The following is an 8,849-nucleotide window of genomic DNA, read 5'->3' on the forward strand; positions in this document are numbered from 1 at the left end:
TTCCTAGTTAGACATTCTTTTGCTCTGCATTACAAAACATTAAGCTATCCATCTGAAACAATGAAACAAGACTGGTACTATAATACTGGTACTGGTACTATAATACTTGAAGAGTTTCAATGCAAACATGATTCTATTGACTAAAAATTAACTAAAAATTACAGACATGCATTTGCTTAGTTCCAAGTCATTAGGCCTTCCCACTGTGTCACAGTAAAGGTCCCAAATCTATTTACACTTGCCTTATATGTTTTCTGTACTTAAAAGATCAATTTTGACTTTACTGATTCAATGTGTATGTAGGGCACTGTAGTTTGACATGGAATATTTCTTATTTCACATCCTCAATCCTTCTGTCTCTTACTCTACATCTAAAAACACTGGACAGAAGAGAGAGAAAAAGCAGCTCTGATAGAACAGCAGAAAAAGGCAGCAGAGGAGATGGCATGAATGATGGACGTGGAGAAGAAGAGTCAACAGGAGCGGCTGATGCAGATGGAGAGGAAGTTTGAGGAGGAGAAGCATTTGCAGCAAGAGGAGCTGAACAAAGCTGTGAATAGCAAACTGGCCGAGCAGAAAGACCTCCTGGAGAAAGGCTTCAAGGAGAAGGCTGAGGTTATGGACCAGGAGATACAGCAGCTTAAAAAAGAGAAAGAAGAACATTTTTTTAAGAAGGTTGTAATGCCCCTTGTGGAGGTTGGCAAAGATTTGTTTTCCACTGTCCTCCAGTATAGGCTTGTGAGGACAAAATCGAATGGCTTGAAAAATAATTCAACTAGTAAAATCGAGCATCCTGGAGAAATGAGAATGAGAACAAGAAGAAAATAAATTGTGAGAATAAGACAGACAGTTGGGACAGGGTCAACAAAAGACTGGGAAAGTTGAGGAATGCTCAAAAAACACCTGTTTAGAACATTCCACAGGTGAACAGGTTCATTGGAAACAGGTGTCATGATTGGGTATAAAGGGAGCATCCCTGAAAGTCGCAGTTGTTCACAAGCAAGGATGGGGTGCACTTTGTGCACAACTGCATGAGCAAATAGTCCAACAGTTTAAGAACAACGTTTCTCAATGTGCAATTGCAAGAAATTTAGGGATTTCATCATCTACAGTCCATAATATCATCAAAAGATTCAGAGAATCTGGACAAATCTCAGCAAGTATGTGGCAAGGCAGAAAACCAACATTGAATGCCCATGACCTTCGATCCCTCAGGTGGCACTGCATAAAAAACCGACATCATTCTGTAACGGATATTACCACATGGGCTCAGGAACACTTCAGAAAACCATTATCAGCATTATGAAGCGCAAAATATGACAATGGAGACCCCGGACTGTTGAGCAACTGAAGTTGTACATCAAGCAAGAATGGGAAAGAATTCCACCTACAAAGCTTCAACAATTATTGTCCTTAGTTCCCAAACGCTTATTGAGTGTTGTTAAAAGGAAAGGTGATGTAACACAGTGGTAAACATGCCCCTGTCCCAACTTCTTTAGAATATGTTGTAGGCATCAAATTCAAAATGAGTGAATATTTGCTAAACACAATAAAGTTTATCCGTTTAAACATTAAATATCTTGTCTTTGTAGTGAATTGAATATAAATTGAAAAGGATTTGCAAATCATCGTATTCTGTTTTTATTCATGTTTTACAAAACGTCCCAACTTCATTGGAATTGGGGTTGTACAGCAAAACATAGAGATATACCCATGTTGTAGAAGACTCCTCCTTGCTGAAACAGATGAGGCAACTTCTTAGCATACAACCACACATCTTCACCTGAGAGAGAACAGGACATATGGATATTAATAGACACCACACTGAAAAAGAGCAGAGCAATATGAGGCTGACAGAATGAGCTTATAATTTAGGTTAAATATCATACTGGAATGTTTTTATTTGTGCATTAATGATTTCAGTTTCTCACATTTTACAAGTTTTTCAAATCTAATAATACTGCATTATCTCTTGCTTTACAGTTATTGGGTTCACTCCATTGCTCACCAGAAAGCCAATGCAATAGTGATTTTTTGGTTATATATTTTACAGCACCTATGTTATAATTACACATCAAAGCCTAATTTTGTCAGTGTGAATGAACACAGTAACCCAGTTGTTGAGGTTTGGTATCAATGTTTTGCAGTAACAGATCAAGTAGTACATGACCAGTACACTATAAACAGTTTAAACAGTACAACAATATGTTTACTCTCTTTTTAATTTTAAATGACTACTCAAGACCTACAATGCAAGTTCAATTATATCAGTAGTCATTAGTAGTAGAAGACCTAGGACCAGCATTTTTACAAGAAATGCCAATAATCCACATAATCTTAAAATTTTTATTAATCGTGATAATCTTATCCACATTAATCCATCTCAAATTACTATAAACCCCCAAGAAAACTGCACTGATAACCCAATGAGTAATCTTGAAAGTTTTAAAAAAAGAAAAGGTTTTGGTATAATCCATCTGAATATTAGAAGCCTACTACAAAAAGATAGAATGGATCATCTTAAAATCCTGGCTGCACAGTCTGATCCTGATATAATAGTTTTAACAGAGACCTGGCTTAGACACTGTACAAATGATGAAGTTGTAGCTTTAAATCATTTTATCCTCCATAGAAAAGACAGAGTTTCAAGGGGAGGGGGAGTTGCTATTTATACCAGAGTAAACTACTGTCTTACGTGCAGTATCTAAAGAAAAATGTTATGAGTTCTTAGCCCTCGAGGTTTCACTCGGAAAAAAAAACTCTTTTGTATTAATTGGGATATACAGGCCTCCCTCTGCCCCACACTCTGCAGTCGAGGAATTAGCTGATCTTTTATCCAAATTTAGTGCTTCTGAATTGCTGGTCCTAGGTGATTTCAACCTCAACTGGCTTTCTAATGCATCTGATCACTTAAGGGAAATATGTGGCAATTTTACCCTAACACAGTTAATCAATGAACCAACTCGCCCAAATCTCAAAGAACCCACCAAGTCAACCCTGATACATCTAATACTGTCCAATAAAACTGACAAAATTACTGCCTCAGGAGTTTTTGAACTTGGCATAAGTGATCATTGTCCCATCGGACACATTAGAAACAGTTGTACAAACAAAACAGGCTCTCGGTTGGTGGTTAGAAGAAATTTTAATAAGTTTAATGAACAAGCTTTTCTTTCTGACTTAGCAATGAGTGAAATCCACCTTACACTAGAAATCTCAGATATTGATGGGGCACTAAACCATTTTAATAAAATTTTCCTAACAGTGGTGAACAAACATTCAAAAGCCCCATTCAAAAAGTCAAGAATAAGAGACAGATCAAGCCCCTGGTTTACGGGTGAAGTCTCCTCATTGTTTAAGACCAGAAATCTAGCTTGGTCAACTTCTAGACGCTCAGGGGAGAGAGACCATTGGCTTACCTTTAGACAGTTAAGAAATAAATGTACCTCTGCTGTTAGAAAAGCTAAATCAGAATACTACCTCAGCTTGATCACCAGCACTAGAAACCCTCAAAACCTCTGGAAAATAGTAAATTCCCTTAAAAATAATTCCCCTCCTTTTCCCACCAGCGTTTTAGTTGACGATCAGCTGATTTCTGCCCAGAAGGAAATATGTCAAGCTCTTAACTCACATTTTGCTGCAGCTGGCCACATCTTTAATAGAAATAGCACAAACGTATTGAATAAAACTGATCTCAACTCTACTGTTTCTAAAACGCATGGTCTCTTCTCAGTCCAGCTATTTTCTCCATACTTAGTTGCTAAAGCCCTGGCTAAAATTAATGATGAAAAGCTGCCGGAGAAGATGGGCTGGACCCCAATTATTTTAGAATACATTTTATACATTTTTAATTTTTCAGTTTTATCTTGCAGTATTGCTTTCCGCCCGATGACTGCTGCTGCTGGATCTTGCAGAATTCCCAGGGTCTGGAAACAGCTGTAATTCCTCTGCATAAGACAACAGATGAGGCAACAGTGGTGAGACAACAGATCTTAATAATTATAGGCCAATCTCAAAACTGTCGTGTTTAGCAAAAATGTTAGAATCTCTAGTAAACCAGCAATCTTTACTCAGATGCATTCAACACATTTGATCACACTCTTCTTTTACAAAATTTAGAAAAGATTGGCTTTGATGCAACTGCTCTGAAATGGACCCAAAACTACCTCACTGAGAGAAATCAATGCACGGCATTGAATAATTATAAATCAGATTTGGTATCTGTATCTAAAGGTGTACCACAAGGTTCAATTTTGGGTCCAGTTTTATTTAATATCTACATAAATGATATTGCTACCTCTGCTTCAACCTCAGACTGCAAAATTCACCTTTATGCAGATGACACGATTTTATATTGCTCAGCTGACTCTATTCATGCTGCAACAAGAAAATTACAGAGCTCATTTAATGCTCTACACATGGCATTATATAAGCACAAACTAGTTTTAAATGCCATGAAAACTAAGTTCATGCTGTTTTCCAGATTTTAGTACTGTAAATATTACTACCCTGGCAGGATCCACTATTGAGAGAGTCGCGGAATATAAATACCTTGGCATATGGCTGGACGATGAGCTCCGTTTTAAACCACACTAAATTAGTATTAAACTAAAGTAGTAAACTAAATAAACTAGTTAGTAAATGCAGACAGAAGCTGGGTTATTTTTATAGACATAAGTCCTGTTTCCCCACGCAAGCCAGAAAAAGATTAGTTGAAGCAGCTTTACTATCAGTGTTGGACTACGGCGATGTTATCTACAAATATGCTCCCTCCAGCTCTCTCACATTATTGGACCCATTGCATCACTCTGCACTGAGGTTCATCACTGGAGATCCGTACAGAACTCATCATTGTGAGCTGTATGCAAAAGTTGGTTGGCCCTCTTTAACAGTATGAAGGGAAACAGATTGGTTGATTTTTATTTATAACACACTCTCCGGTCATTTGCCAGAATACATCACTTCATTGATGATGTAACGGGGAGCGATAAGCGACTTTTATTGAGGGCAAATCCAGGTTCATGGTCAAGATGGTCCAGGTTCAAAAAGCCAACACGGATAGATTGTGGTTCAGACATGACAAACAGCCCAATGCAACAAATCAAGCAAACTACACAAACACAACGAGCAAACAACAACCAGTGAAAACAAAGGGCAAACACAGGGCTTAAATACACAGGGATAACGAGGGACAGGTGCAAACAATCAGGGGCGGAGTTACAAAACCAAAACAAATGCACATGGACAGGACTGGGAAGGGCCAATCGTGACAGATGAATACAAATAACAGTAATTATCAGATTCGCTCTAGTAATAGGATCAGCTGCCAGGTACCAAGAATTTTTACTGAACTGGGAGAATCTGCTTTTAGTTACAGTGCACCAGCGGGCTGGAATTCACTATAGGAAACACTAAAACTCAGCTCACTGGTGTCACTTTTAAAACCTGTTTTATTAAATCTTATTTATTCTTAACTTTTATTTCTTGTTTTAGTTCTTCTCTTAGTTCTTTATTACTTTTTATCTTATTTTAATTAGTTTTATTTTTTTTATTTTTTTTATTAATCTCTTATCTTCTTCTGATCTTAATCTCTTATCAATTAAACCTCAAGTTTTATTTGTATCTATTTTTATCTATTTTTCACTGTTATTTTAAAAATTTATTTTAATTTAAAATGATTAAATATAGATTTTTTTTATTTTTTCATGTCAATCCCTGTTTTTGTAAATGCTTGACTACATTGAAATTGAGGGTTGCCCTCAGTGTACTTCAGAGTCAAAATAAAGGTTGATTGATTGATTGATTGATCCTTTCGGCACTGCTCCTCATGCACCAGGCCTGGAAGGAACATGGCTGAGTAGTCATGTTCGCATGCCACTGAGAGATTCCAGTAGGATTATGGGATGGTGCAGCACGTTTACCAACCCAAATATGTGTATGTTTCTCAAGCCGAGTGGGACTCCCTCTGGGGGGATGAATAAAGGGTCACGCTCATTGATTATGTCCTCCCATTCTGCTGTGTTAATGAAGTCTTGGAAGAGGGCCTTGTAGCGGTCCAGATTCTGTTTGAAATTAAGTTTGAGGTTTTCTCTTAACGCATGCCAGAACAGTGCACGACCCACTAATGCTCTGGACACAGCATGGACTAGGCAGTAGCCATCCATATCAACAGGAATGAGACATTCTTTGTTGTTGTTGGCTTTCTTGATCTCCTCCAAGGCATCATGGAGAAATATAAGGCCACCGGATCTGTCCTTACCATAACCAACTGTAGACATGTGCTCCTGTTCGATAAGAAAGGCCCTACCGCCAAGCAAAGAACAGTCAAAGATCTCGCCCTGATTCATCTCCTGTAACAGTTTCACTTTTCGCGTTTGTTTGTCCATCCCGTAACGGGTGAGAATCAGTGACAGCAGCTTGCAGTGGTAGTTGGAGAGACCCATCACTTTGACCAGCTCCGTGCCCTTCTTCAGAGCTCCCGTAACACAGAGTAAGGCATTTCTCAGTAAATTATGAAGCACAACATCTGGGTCGGTTACTTCTTCCACATTTAACAGATTCTTCTGCTCGTGACGCTGGCCACATTCAGTGCATTCGATGCTAATTGAGCCGTAAGCAGGGAAGAATAGCTTCGCCTGGCATTTGGAATCTGGGCAGATACCTGATAAAATTCGCTTGTCCCTTTTCTTTGTGCCTTGCACTGATGACATTTTGACGGGTAACTCTTCAGTGTCGTAGCAGTTTATAAAACCATTATAGTATTACTCTTGTTATTTATCTGTAGAGAACAACACAGAGGTGTTTTTTTTTTCCACCGAGACCCCACTGGTTTAGGACGTACCCTTCGCACAGAACTTAGGAAGCCGGAAATTGTAGTTTGCAGTGAAGTTGAATGAAGACCTCAGCAACAAAATATATACTAGTTTAAAATACAAATATACGCACAACTATTGACCAACATAAAACATAAAAAGTCCTAAAAGATAGGCCACTTTATTGAATGAGGGGGAAAATCTTTGGTTTCATGTCTATCAGTTTAGAGTTCATCTACTAAATTACCAGTGTAAAAAATACAATTATGTTTAAAAAATTATCTAAAACATGATAGGAATTAAGAGATTAAGAAACAGTTTTACCATGATTCCATGTGAGGCAAAGTAAATGTGAAGTCTTCAGTATAAGGGCAGTAAATTGAAGGGAATTTTGCAAAATGTTGTTGTTATTATTATATTATTATTATTATTGATTTGCAGTAATAAATAGTATTACAAAGGATGATAAAATATATATTTTAAAGTGTTTTCTTGACTTAATCATGTTTAATATATCAAGTTTGTCTTATTTACATAGACGTAAAATGCTGCTTACATTGGAGATGTTGGATTTATAAGAACATGAGTACTACATGATCTTTGTATATTAAATTAACTTTCATTTCTGGAGCGTCCAGTTTAAACTATGGAAGTCAGATTTTTCTCATAAATGAATAGATTTCACATTAAAATTAATTAAAGGCTGACTAATCATGTTAAGCAGTACGTAGTAGGACAGAGAGACAAAAAATTGTCATGGGCACATAGTGATGATGATTTCACAAGTGGCCTCATTTAAGACAGGTAGGCCAATTTGTCTAAACTTCAAACCCTTTACTGCAAAACCCTTGTTTAGTTTTATTTATTTGGCCTGTTTGATATCATCCTACTAAACAATCATAGTGAAGTACAGTACATTCTTGTTATAATGGTAATATCTCTTTGTAATCACATCCTAATGTAGTTCTGCAATTTTCTAAAGTGTTGAGCATATTTTATCTTTCCTGTAAACTATTATTAGTGACAAGCACACCAAGGCATTTAACTGCTAGTTCACATAAGCTCAGTCCTGTTAAATATATAGAGACAGATGTTTAGTGAACATTCTGTGTAAATTTAGTTAAAAACCTTACATAAGAATGGAAAATTAAGGGTATTTTATGTTTGTGATTTACCCATATACTCTATAAAATCTGAGTCCTCTTACAAAAGTGTGAGGTGTTGTGCAGATACTTTTCTAATTTTCTAACCTGACTAGTGGTTAAATACTGTTTCTTCATTAAACCAGTCTCAGTGGAGTTAACTGTAGACTATATAGGTGCTTTTAAGTACAAACCCAATTCCAAAACCAAAACCAACTGGAAGGTCACTGGTTTGATCCCCTGAGCCGATAATACATGACTGAGGTGCCCCTAAGCAAGGTGACTGACCCCCAACTGCTCCTTGGGCACAATGGATAGGGCTGCCCACCACTCTGGGCAAGTGTGCTCACTGCCCCCTAATGTGTGTCTTCACTAGTGTGTATGTGGTGTTTCACTGCATTGATGGGTTAGATTGCGGAGGTGAAATTTCCCCACTGTGGGACTAATGAGGGTCAATTAATCTTAATCTTAGTAAATTCTGTCTGACCTGTATTACATTGAAAACAGGACAAATACACGATGTTCAATGTTATACCTTTTGAACTTTATGAACTTTTTGAACCCAGTATGATCTCTTCTAAAAAAGTTTCCAAAAAGTTGACATCAGCACTTATGACTATGCTACATCATCTTTTCTTTTAACAGCACTTAATGTTTAGTGACTGAAGACACAAACTAATCCAGTTCAGTCTTCAGCTGGGCAATCATATGGGGCCCTTAGTTGTCATATTTTGCACATAAGTCACCACGACACAGGTGAAAGTGTATTTACAAATGACTATTTTCTGCTCTTAATTGTAAGCGGTCAATGACGATGCTGATGATGATGTTCTTATTTGTTTTTACATACTGTCCCAATTTTTTGGAATTGAGTTTGTACAATTATAGCTCATTT

At 37.3% G+C, this 8,849-nt stretch overlaps 1 pseudogene; it reads right to left on the reverse strand.

The window, feature by feature from the left end:
• Window positions 1-1,670: 1,670 nt before the first annotated feature.
• On the reverse strand, window positions 1,671-6,710 carry LOC119261631 (annotated as a pseudogene).
• Between the last annotated feature and the right edge of the window lie 2,139 nt (window positions 6,711-8,849).

This window comes from Pygocentrus nattereri, chromosome 19, assembly GCF_015220715.1.
Source record: "Pygocentrus nattereri isolate fPygNat1 chromosome 19, fPygNat1.pri, whole genome shotgun sequence".
Taxonomy (NCBI): Eukaryota; Metazoa; Chordata; class Actinopteri; order Characiformes; family Serrasalmidae; genus Pygocentrus; species Pygocentrus nattereri.